Source organism: Rhineura floridana, chromosome 3, assembly GCF_030035675.1.
Source record: "Rhineura floridana isolate rRhiFlo1 chromosome 3, rRhiFlo1.hap2, whole genome shotgun sequence".
Taxonomy (NCBI): Eukaryota; Metazoa; Chordata; class Lepidosauria; order Squamata; family Rhineuridae; genus Rhineura; species Rhineura floridana.
The window spans coordinates 120,876,705-120,888,997 of record NC_084482.1 but is presented as its reverse complement, the minus strand read 5'-3'; the positions used below and the strand labels follow the sequence as shown (position 1 = coordinate 120,888,997).

At 43.4% G+C, this 12,293-nt stretch overlaps 1 protein-coding gene across 3 annotated transcripts in view; it reads right to left on the bottom strand.

Moving 5' to 3' along the window:
- The window catches only part of CPLX2 (complexin 2), a 189,818-nt gene that overhangs the window by 157,182 nt on the left and 20,343 nt on the right, over nt 1–12,293 (bottom strand). The gene's annotated exons all lie outside the window — the stretch shown is intronic.

Here is a 12,293-nt window from a genome sequence, read left to right as displayed (position 1 = left end):
AGCAAAGAGACCCCCATCCTTTAGTGTCTCTCCAAGAGATCACAGACTTGTTCAGATAGAAGCGGCTGCTTTTAGACATTGGGGACATGATGGAAGGCTGGCTCCTGCTTATCTAGCAGCAGGTACAAAGTGTGGGCACTGATGACATCATCTCCTGGGGCGCTGTTTGCCAGTCCCCTGGATGCCAAATAAATATGCTTTTCTCAGAGAGAAACTCACCAAATAAGCTAAGCAGAGCAGAGGTACATTACATTAGCATGCGTGGCTGAAGGTTAAGCTCCCACTTTCATTTTGAAAAATCCCAAAATTGTGTTATTATGACCAAACAAAATTTCAAAGCTCAGAACTCTTCCTCAAATTGGATGTTCAGCGAGGAGGAGATGGACGGACGGGCGAGCGTGTGTGTGTGTGTGTGTATGCGTGCGTGGCTAGCTTGATATTGAAGCCAAAAGGCAGTATTCACCTACAGTGATCCGCTAGCGGAAGAACTTGCCCTCCCTCTACTCTCCCCTCACACCCCTTCAAATCTGCTCCAGAGGACTGGGCAAACCCTCAGGAGAGCCGGGGGAAAGGAAGTTCTTTTGCGCAGTCAAAGATCCTTGCATTAGTGGGTCCATTTACCCTATTTAGCTCATAATATGTGCATTGGTCAACAGTCCATTTTTGTTGAATCGTCTCAGCAGAGGTGTGGCTACTGGGTTGTCATAAAGAGTACCTGCAATTTGCCACTACATCACTGTTAAGTCAGTTTAAATTCACTGTTCCTGAGGTGAAACTGTAAACCTGATTAAGCATTACATCTGGGGTGGGGGACCTTTTTCAGCCCAAGGGCCACATTCCTTCTTGGGCAGCCTTCTGAGGACTACATGCCAGTGGTGGGCAGGGCCAGAGGCAAAAGTGGGAAGAGCAACAAATGTGAATTTTACTTTTGTACTGTAGGTTAGTTTCTACACACACTCAAATATCCCTCTCTATCCGCCATCTAGCCAAAGAAGACTTGTCAGTGTTCAAGGACACATTCCAGCCAGGCAAAAACACTTGAGAAAGGTGCAAAGCAGGGCTGGTAAGGGATGTGGCCTGCAGAGAGGGTGTGTGGCTGGGCAAGGGTACAGCCTAGGGAGAGTTACAAGGACCAGAGGGCTGGAGGGTCGCCTTTGGCCCTTAGGTTTCCCATCCCTGCTTTAAATCAGATGTTATGACTACTTGAACAAAAGAATTAAGAAGAGCCATGTGGGATCAAACCAAAGATCTACCTAGTCCAGCATCCTGTTTCTCACAATGGCCAACTAGACTGCAGATGGGAAGCCCAACAAAGTGCTCCGTTACTGTTGTTCTCCAGCAACCAGTATTCAGAGGCATGCTGTCTCTGATATGGGAGATAACATACAGCCCTCAGATTAGTATGTTCAACCTGAAATCTGCAGGGGGGGGGAGATTCCGCTCATGGTCCAATCAGTAAGATGCAGGCTATAAAATAGGGACCTGAGACAGGGCATCTCCATGGTGGCACCCCAGCTGTTGAACTTCCTGTCAAGGGAAATCAGGCAGTTGCCCTCTTTACCCACATTCAGGAAACACATCAAACTTTTTTTTAATTTGTCCAGGCTTTTGGACAATGAGTTGTATTCAATGTACCACTAAGTCACTGGTTCTCCACCTCCCCTCCCGTGCCCCCCGTATTTGTTCTGGGTTGTCCCCCAAATCTCTGGAGCAGATTTGGGGAAGGTATGGGGCATGCATGGGGGGAAGGAAGAAGAGAAAGCCCCATTGTGGTACTGCTAATTCTTGCACTAGCACAATTATTTCATTGAATATCACCTAATACTTTTATGAAGCTTTTAAACTGCTGAATTGCTGTCTGCGATATGTTAAGAGTGTTGTTTTAAATTGTTTTTATGTAATTTTATTATTGTGACCTGACCTGGGCTCCCTTCATGATGGAAGGGAAGGCTATAAATTTGAAATAATAAATTGTAGCCACTGAAAGCCTTGTCTTCCGTGAATCTATCAAATCTCATTTTAAAGCTTTCTTAGGTTGGTGGCCTAACTTATGGTGTGAAGAAATAGTTACTTTGGCAACATAAAGCACAATCCTATGCATGCCTGCTCAGATGTAAGTCCCACTGAGTTCAATGGAGATGATTCCCAGATAAGTGCACATAAGCTTACAGCCTGAGACTGTAATTCTATGCAAACTTACCTACAAGGCTAATTGAACACAGTGGGACTTATATCTGAGTAGACATGCATAGGACTGTGCTATTAGTCAACGGCATGCCATCAGCCAACTTGCACATACACAAAAATTGCTCCGTATGTACAGTTTAACATGGAAGCCATAAATTAATGCAAGATTCTATCTCTTCTGTGCAAATAAAAATGACAATTTGCAGAGAGCTGTGGTGGTGCTGTCACTTCAGTTGTCACTGACATCTCCTCAGAACTGACTCAGAGAACCTCTCCCTTTTATTTTTCTCCAGTTGTAAAAGCTTAAACAATTTTGCTGTCAAAAATAAGTAAATATTCCCTTCTCTTAAGGCTGCACAGGGATGTACAGTAGCAGAACTGTACATTGTACATCCCACCATATTGTATTATGAGACTGTTGCAGGACTATTATGCAGAAGCTATAATGCACTTGGGGCACATAGAGGTACCATAAAAACAGTGCTTGCATAATGAGATGCATGCATTACATCCAGCTCAGCTAAACATCTTAAAATCAATGCAATTAGTTATTTCCGTCAATATTTTAAAAACATGGAATTTAATTTGGAGCTATCTCCTGAAAGAAAGGTGGTCTATATCTTTGCTAATGGCCCTGACATAAATAATCTGATGGACATATAGAATTCCTTCACCTATAAGGACTTCTCCATTCACTTGATGAAGGGGATAGCTCTGAACATATAAAAGCTTCGCTGCATACACAAAGGTACCTTCCTTCACTGAAGTGAATGTGTGCATAGTCAAGATAACCTGCTACCTTTAATATCTATCTATCTAGTATTATAACTGGTTACTCACAGTGCAAACCTGTAATCACTGGAAACTTACATGTTTTCTCAGGGGTAAATCCCATTATTAAGATCAATGGGAGTTATTTTCTGGTAAGCAGGTTTAGGATTGCAACCTTTGTTTTCATAAGTCAATGGTAAGAAAACCAGTTGAGCAGGAACCTTCAAATAGCCAACATTCCCCACCTAAGATCTTACTCCTGTACTGCTGGGAAACATGAATTGAAACAGTGTCCACAATCCAGCACAGATAGAATTAGGCATGTTTAAAAACTCTGAAATCAATGGCTTAAATGGGCATGTCTGCTGGGTCATGGCAATTAAGTTATCAGTATATCTTCTTACTCTCAAGTACAGTGTTTGGAGGGCTGAATATTCACGTTGCATGCTACGTGCTGCTTTGGCATGCCATGTGAAAAGGGGCACACAAATCCTATTATAAATAAAGTAAATCTGAGAAAGGTACATCATGCAGAAAGTGTCAGAAGGACAGAGGAGCCTCAGGAGCTCTGTAAGTGGCAACTCAGTGATGGAATACATGCTTTCCATGCCGAAGGCTTGAAGCTCAATCCCTGCCATCTCCAGTTAAAAGGATCTAAAGCGGTTTGTCATGAGAAAGATCCTTGATGAAGACTCCAGAGAGCTGCTGTCTGTTTATTTTATTTTCAAAATTGCACTCCAAGTTTTGAGGAACTTCCTCTACAAAGCAGGTTACAATCCTCAATGAAAACAAACTCCACCCGACAATGAAATATAAAAATGTAAAAAGCACAGAAACAGAATATAAAATACGTAATACAGATAATAAAGCAAGTACTCAACGTAGAAACCGACAAGAATGAAAGCTGCAGAAACACAAGAGACAAATTTGGGAAGGCTTGGGAGGAAAGAAAAGATTTCAACAAAGGCCAAAAAAGAAGGGCAGCCTTGCATACCTGGCTTCCGGACGCAGAGGGTCACTGCTGCTTACTGAGAGGGAGAGAGGTGAGGCTTAGGGAGCGAGGTGTGGTATGGGCATGGGCATGGGCATGCAGTGGCAGGATCGTCAGAATGGTTCTGCCTCGCTTCTCACGCTGCTTGATAAACAGCAGTAACTCTCCTTGGCATCCAGAAGGCAGGCATGCAACACTGCCCCCACCTTCCCCACCCCACTGACCCCCTACTGGCTGAAAACATAACAGTGTTTGACATCCAAGGGAAGAGAATCCCAGATAACTGGGGTCACAGCACTAAAAAAACATGCTTGAGTCAAGGCATGCATGTCCCCAGGGAGGTGAGGCAGGTTAAAACAAATATTGGGCTACATGGACAAATAGCCACACCTGGTGTAAGGCAACTATTTACATGAGAATATAGAGCAGGGATGGGAAGCCTGTGGCCTCCCAGATGTTGCTGGACTCCAACTCCCATCATACCTGACCACTGGCTATGCTGGCTGGAGCTGATGGGAGCTGGAGTGCAGGAACATTGGGAGAGCCAGAGCTTCCCCACCCCTGGCATAGAGGCACAGAAGCATGGCCAGGATCTAGAAGCCTGTGGGTCAAATCTGTCTCACAGATTCTTATCTATAGGTTTGGCACTCTCCTGTGCCAGCCCACTTGTTTTGGTGTTGCTTCGAGTAGAGCATAACTGCTTGACTTGCTATATTTGCTGCTTCAACAACCACTGAGCTACAGTCTTTACTGAAAGAATACTCTGTACATGCATAAAATCCCACGTGTGTGTTTGCACAGAGACCATGAAGAAGAAGAAGAAAGGGGAAGATTCTCTCCCACGGCAACTTTCACAGTGAGGGAGAGGGAAGACTGTCCCACATGCATCAATTTCTAGGCCTCTTTCCTCAAAGGGGAGGCAAGGGGCCCCTGCGGTTAGCAGCAATGGGGGAGGAGTATTTCCAACCAGAGTGTGGGAAGCACAACCCCAACAATAGTGTCAGTACTTGACACAAGAAGGGCAAGAGTAAAAGGAAGTGTGATGGAGGCCCAGCAGGAAGGAAAACACAAGCTTCTGGAGTAGCAGACCATGGGGTTTGGGTGAAAGGCTTCACTCCTCTTTGCTATTTGTTACACCATTGGAAGCTACTTATAACCAAAACCTGTTTTAGTCAGACATATGTCCAGTGACCTGTGAATCCTTCCAAGGAGACCGGAATGGCACGCTGCTCACCAGTTCTAATTACCGAAAGGGGAAACTCTTTCCTCTTATCGCTCATACAGAGCGAACAAAGCCCCAGCTCTCAGTGCCGTGCATAATTAAACATGCATACCACACCCCTCCTGGCTGAGTTTTTGCTGCACTGGAGATGGGAGTCTCTGAACGCCTCTTCCCCCCCCCAAATCAACACTGAAGGTTTCCATTTGCAGCGGGGAGGGTAGCTTCTTTTAGAAGATTTAAGACTTCTCTCACTATTCGTCTGTGTTCTCTCTTCCCACTCCCTGCAAATGGACCTAAATTCCATTTTCCACTAAACAGCCCTATTCTGCCTCAATGTTATCACCAGTGCCATAGCTGCCTTTGGCCTATCCTTGCACAGAGGCCTTTATAAAGATTTACATCCCTAATATCGTATATAAATGCACACTTATGGTGAGCCCAGCCCATAAATATTTATGGCAAGGAAATGCAATGCACAATCCACTGTGGAGGAGGAGTTGGTTAAAAGGAACTGTGAGGAGAACACCAGGTGCCACTTAGTTCCCTATCCCTGGCATACGAAGGAAACACTCAGGAGACCCCAAACTAAAGCAAGCAATCTTTCCCCTGCAGCAATCTAGAGAGGCTTCAAAGACCTACTGAATTAAGCACAAAGAGTGCCAGTAACAGGCTTTGAAGAAAACCAACCAACTCTGCCACACTATCCTATGGGAGAAAGTACAGAACCAATAAATGGCACCATTTTAATTTTTCCGTGTTTCAGTATTTCTGCATTGATGCATTGACAGCGCATATGGTTTCAATATAGAACGTCTTGTGTTAAATCTGTAGCATCTCTGGTCAGAGACAGAAGTGACAAATTCCCTGGCATGGCCAAGGATGCAAATTCCACACACGATAAACTGAATGTTGTAGTCTCTGCAAATTACACGTTTGGGTATTATGCAGATACAAGAGTGGCTGTATACTATAGCCAGCAAGGATTTCTCGCATTCCGCAATGCTAAATTGAAAATACCCCCCCCATATCCATTCTGATGCTTCCCATAAGCTCATTTCAAAACAAAACCTATAGTCCTGAACCCAGAAACGCTTGCTTAACAACCCTCTCAATTTTCATGGTGATGCACATACAGTCAGAGAGAACTGAGAATTCAAGTTGTACAAAGAGAGAGAAAAAAACAGACCCCTATTGGATTTTTTTCTGTCAGAGTTCTCATAATTTGTTGAAATTAATTAAAAACCAGACATGTTCACAGAGTACCTATAATCCTGTTACCGACCTTGCCTCATACTCTGACCTTTATCTTCTGCTGTTTAAAAGTTTAAAAAATGCCTGGCTGTTTTTTAATTAATTTAAGAAATTTAGCATTGGAGCTCATGATAAGGCTAGGCATGCTCAGTAAGAACCAACTGTAAATCCCATTGAACTCAATAAGCATGCAAATGATCAGACTTGCCTTTCTCCTCTCCTCTCTCTTCCTCCTCCCCTCCCTTCTTCAGCCTGCCCTCCCTCTCGTCCAATGCTCAGTTTTACCTATCCTAAGCATGATTTCACAGGAGTAAATCCCACTGAACTCAATAAGCATGCAAATGATCAAACCTGCCCTCCTTATCCCTCCCCCTCCTGCCTGTTCCCATCCCCCTCTTCCCCTCTGCCCTTCCTCCTCCCCTATCCCCTGTGGTCAGTTTCACCTATCCTAAGCATGACTGTAGGGGAGTAAATCCCACTGAACTCAATAAGCATACAAATGATCAATCCATTCCCAGGAAACTTGCACAGGATCCCAAAGAGAAATTCACTAGCAGGCAAAGAACCTTGCGGTTTACTTCCTGTGTAGCTTGGAAGAGTTTGGTAACATGTGCCTCTGAGCATATGGTGAGTGGTGGCAACACCTGCAATTAGTGCAAGCAACACAAGCAAGGCATGTGCTGTGTTGATCTTGTTTTAGCAGGGAGGAAGCAACAATATTAAGACAGTTGATATAGTTCAGATAGTCACTTTAAATGCTTGATTTACTTTGCAATTTTAGTGAAGTTTCTGATAGTAAATCATTTTCTTTTGCTTCTGTGAATATGTGAAGTACAGCAACACTATGCAACACTAAAAAATAAGCAAAATAATTGTGGAATTATGGCACTGACTATTCTACAGAATAAGTTTCCAATGGACATGAGTAGTATCTCAGTTTGCACAAGATAAAACAGTGGGAGGTAAAATATATTTTAGCAAAATTCTAGGTATGCTCTATGTTTTTAATTGACCATGCCCACCTTTCCTTAAGTGGAGTGGTTTAAGCATAGCAGGCTGAAAACATGCATCTTGGGCAGGCCAAGTTTGTTTTTTCCAACAGCTAGAGTCATTACTGAAGTAGCAACATATTGTAATCAGTCAAATTTTACATCAAACTGCAGTTTCAGATTCAACTGTTAATGCACCCAAAATAGAAATAGAACATAACTTCCAGTTTGAAACATAAAAGGCAATCTTCACCATCATATGATATTGACCAATCAAAAGGCTTTGAAATTAATAAAAATAAATTTGACACAGATTTCTAGGATGAATAATGAGGGAAATAATATTTTCTAGATTAAATTCTCTGTAGAAACATTAGTAACACAGGAAAGAAACAAACTAAGAAGAACACCAACAAACATACCAAAAAATAATTCTCCATCTTTGGAGATGGCAGGTACCAACCCAAATTGTGTTTGCATTTTGACAAATTTGTAGGACAGTACAATATCTCAGAGAGGAGGTCAGGTCTCCTGCTCCCCTGGTGCATTCACTATAGCTGCCCAATTTTCCCTGCTTTTTAAAGTTTGATAGAAATATCTGTGGGCTATAGGTACTTTCTTAAACCACAAGGTTTTTTGCCTATTAGTGAATATTATTACAGGCCATTCATGGACATGAGGAGCATCTGGATATATCTGGAAAAGAGATACTGTCAGGTCAGATTTGAGACCCAGACCATTCCAGGAAACATTTAGGATATGATCTAGCCAAAATGAATCCTTGTTGTGTCATCAAGTTTAAAATCTGGGACCTAAAAGTGCTCCACTCTGGCTGGCTCAGGTCCATTAATTCAAATCACTGCATCAATACCTAACCTAAGGACAGGAGCATTTTTAGGTGTTGCTAAGGCCCACTTTAAATGAGCCAGCGTCTTGAGATTGCCCACAAACATATGCAACAACAATTTGCCAGAGAAAAATCAGAACCGACAGCGAAAAAGAAAAGCCCCCAAAGGGACAAGATGTGAAAGTGGCCCTATCTTAGTTGGGCAGACTTTCCCATGCTATTCAACCTCATGATTCTGCAAGACTATGGAGCTGCAAGGAGCTATACCATCTTCTTTGTTGCTACATCTTTTTGGAGGATAGCTTTTTGACAGAGTTTAATCTGTGGAATTATTTGCTTTGGGGTGTTGTAAAGAATAAAACTGGCTTTCACAGTGTATTAGATTTTTCTTTTTTTTTTTAAAGAGAGAGAGTCAATCCAGTAATGGCATCAAGCCAAATTGGTCAGGGAATACGATCTCATTATCAAGATGTTCCTCTTCTTGGCAGAAGCTGTGAGTGAATGACAGAAAATGGATCATTCAATAATGACTCCAGTGACTTATACATTTCTTCTCATGTGCCTCGTTCTAGCCACTGTCTGCAGCTATTTTGGCTACCTGTACCATTGTTTTGACCTTGAAAGAGAATTATTGGAGACTATTTTGTGAGTGTTGCCACCACTCACCATATGCTCAGAGGCACGTTACCAAATTCTTCCAAGCTACACAGCAAGTGGATTGGACTCTGAAAGATCAACCCAAATTATGTTTGCATTTTTACAAATTTGTAGGGCAGTCCAATATCTCAGAGAGGAGATCTCCTGCTCCCCTGGTGCATTCACTATAGCTGCCCAATTTCCCTGCTTTTTAAAGTTTGATAGAAATAGCTGTTGGCTACAGGTAAGTTTTTTTGCCTATTGGTAAATATTGACTTGCATCGACCACGTTCACACCATACATTTCTTCCACTATTATTCCACTTTAAACAGTCATGGCTTCCCCCAAAGAATCCTGGGAAGTGTAGTTTGTGAAAGGTGCTGAGAGTTTATTTATTTATTTGTTACATTTATATTCCACATTTTTCCCCAAAGAGCTCAAGGTGGCATACGTGATTCTCCTCCATTTTCTCCTCACAACAACCCTGTGAGGTAGGTTAGACTGAGAGTAGTTTGTGAAGGGTGCTGAGAGTTGTCAGGAGACCCCTTCCCCCTCAAAGAGCTACAATTCCCTGAGTTCTCTGGGAAGAAGGGCTGACTATTAAACTATTGGAAAAGCCATTGGAGCTCTGTCAGGGGAATATGAGTCTCCTAATCACCCTCAGCACCCTTCATAAACACTTCCCAGGATTCTTTGGGGGAAGCCATGGCTATTTAAAGTGGAAAATAGAGGAATAAATGTATGGTGTGAATGTGGCTATTGTTTGTTCTGCATTGGTTAATCCTGCGGAGAGGCAAGGAACCATGCAGGGCTCTGAACCCCACCACTTAAGCACTGGAATACAAACATGAGGCTACATTATACAGAGTCAGACCCCTGGTCCATGTATCCCAGTATCACCTACTCAGTACAGGGCCGGCGCCAGAGGCACACATACATGCCATCAACCAAGATAGCAGTGGAGGCATCAGCCCCTTAGGGAAACCTCAGCCGCCATCTTGGTTGATGGCAGGCATGCGCACACAGCACGGGCAGCATTCACTTCAAGGGAAAGGTAGGTAGGTTAGACATGCGCGCGGATACCAGGACCCGGAGCAGGCTGGTGCCCAAGGGCCCCGGCATGCCTGGCCCTGGCCCTGACCCAGTATGTCGGAGATGAAAGGATCAATGCAGGGCAAACTTTGCAAGTCTTTTTGCACTCTCCCTTTCAATTTCCAGTGTTGGAGGTGAAAGGTTTAGCACGGGATGGCTTGCAAAGCACAGGGCTGCCAACACCCCTTCCACTGTGGAACCCCACACAAGGGATTATGACAGGACGGCAGGACATCATGACTGACATCATGTGACTGGCAAGTGGGTTGCCCCATCTATCAAGAAAACAGGTTTCTTGACCTAAGAAAATGGCTCTGTCCTGCAGACTTGTGGGTAAAGATCTTGTCTTGTTGCTGGGAAGAAGCCTGTTCTCATTAGAAGACAAATACCTGCTAACTAAAGTTCAAGAGTGGGAAACCACTAACCAGGTTATCTCCCCGGAACAAGCTGGTTTCCGTAAAGGCCAGAGCACTATGGACCACTGCCTGACTCTTTATGACATTGCAAGGAAAAGTATCCACGGCCCCACGAAACATCTTTATGCTGCTTTCGTGGATCTGGCTGCGGCTTTTGACTCTATAGATAGAGCAAGGCTGTGGGCCAAGTTAGCCAAAACCAATATAGATAAGCGGCTTCTCTTTCTTATCAGAGAACTATATTCTGACAACACTGCTAGAGTTAGGGTGGGGCCCACTGGCTCACTTACAGATCCCATAGCCATCAGTAAGGGAGTAAAGCAGGGCTGTCTATTGGCCCCTTTTCTTTTCAATTTCTATCTTAACGAAATAACTTCCGAACTGGCGGGCCCTGAATACTTCCCCCCTGCCTTTGGAAATAGGAAAGTGTCGATACTTTTGTATGCTGACGACATGATTCTATTATCCATTACGCAAATTGGTTTGAGGAGACTACTTAAGAACTGCAGTAAATACTGCGCAAAAGAAAACCTCATGATTAACTATTCTAAAACCAAAGTCATGGTCTTTGGTAAGAGGCCCAAGAACTTCCCTTGGTCCATGGACGGCCACCCAATTGAGCAATGCCGCGCTTTTAAGTACCTGGGTATCTATTTCCAGGACAATCTTTCCTGGAAAACACATATAAATTATATTAAACTCTCAGCACTAAGATCTTGTGGGGCTATTTTGAGTTTTTATAGAACAGCTGGAGGCAATCTAGTCCTCCCTGCCTTAAAAATTTACATAAATAAAGTTCTCTCCCAGATTTTATATGGGGCACCAGTATGGGGTTGGGAAAGCTCCAATATGCCCAGTCTAGAGGCAATTCAAAATAGTTTCATGAGAAAACTTTTGCGCCTGCCCCGGAGAACTCCGGCGGCCTTTCTTCGAGCAGAGCTTGGTCTCCCTCAACTCAGTGCTCGTGTCCACTATGCCCTGTTTAATTTTTGGGAATCTATAAAGAACACTCCTACTAAACTATGCCATGATATGGCTGCAAGGGATACTGGCTGGAGTGCCAGAATATCAAGCTTATATCACCTTTACCACATAACATCCTCAAACGCAATTGTATCGAACCGAGGTAAATTAAAGGAAGCAATCTTTCAACACAGCAACTGGACTGATCGATTGGCTATCAACAACTCCAAATTCTCAAGGTGGTTTGTTGTAATAAAAATGGATCATCTGAGAGCAAATTATTTGGCCTATTATATTCCACCTAACCTTAGGTATGCATTCACTGCCCTAAGATTCCAAACAATGCTGTCTTATCAGGCCGATATAGCCAGATTCCCTGGGATTAACGTGTGTGTATTTGTGGTGCAGACGTGATTGAAGATCTATCTCACTATCTGCTAGAGTGCCCTCTATACTCTCATCCCAGAGCCAAATTTCTTGATACCTTGCTGGTACGGTTGAGCTCACCGCAAGATAATATCATTTATCTTTTATCAGACCAGGACTACTCTGTTACACACAGGGTGGCCCTCTTTGCCCTTGCAGCACAAAAGTTACAGGCTAAGTTTGTCTCAGAAGTACTAAACAAATCTTAGGGGGATTATGGTTATTTATCGGTGTACTACATCCACTGTATATGGCTAAGGGACATATGGTTCCTGTTTTAAAGTTGTTTTAATGCTGTGCTAATGCAGACTGTTTCTGTTTTTTAAAATTGTAATTGCTAAGGCCTACGGCTAGGCAATAAAGTTTGACTGACTGACTGACTGACTGACATTAGAAGACAAATTATCTCACGCTGGAGGCATCTGCATTATCTAGACAACATGGTGCTTCAAAGCCAAAGCTGGGGCTACTAACTGGGATGGCTAGCAACTGTGGGAACAC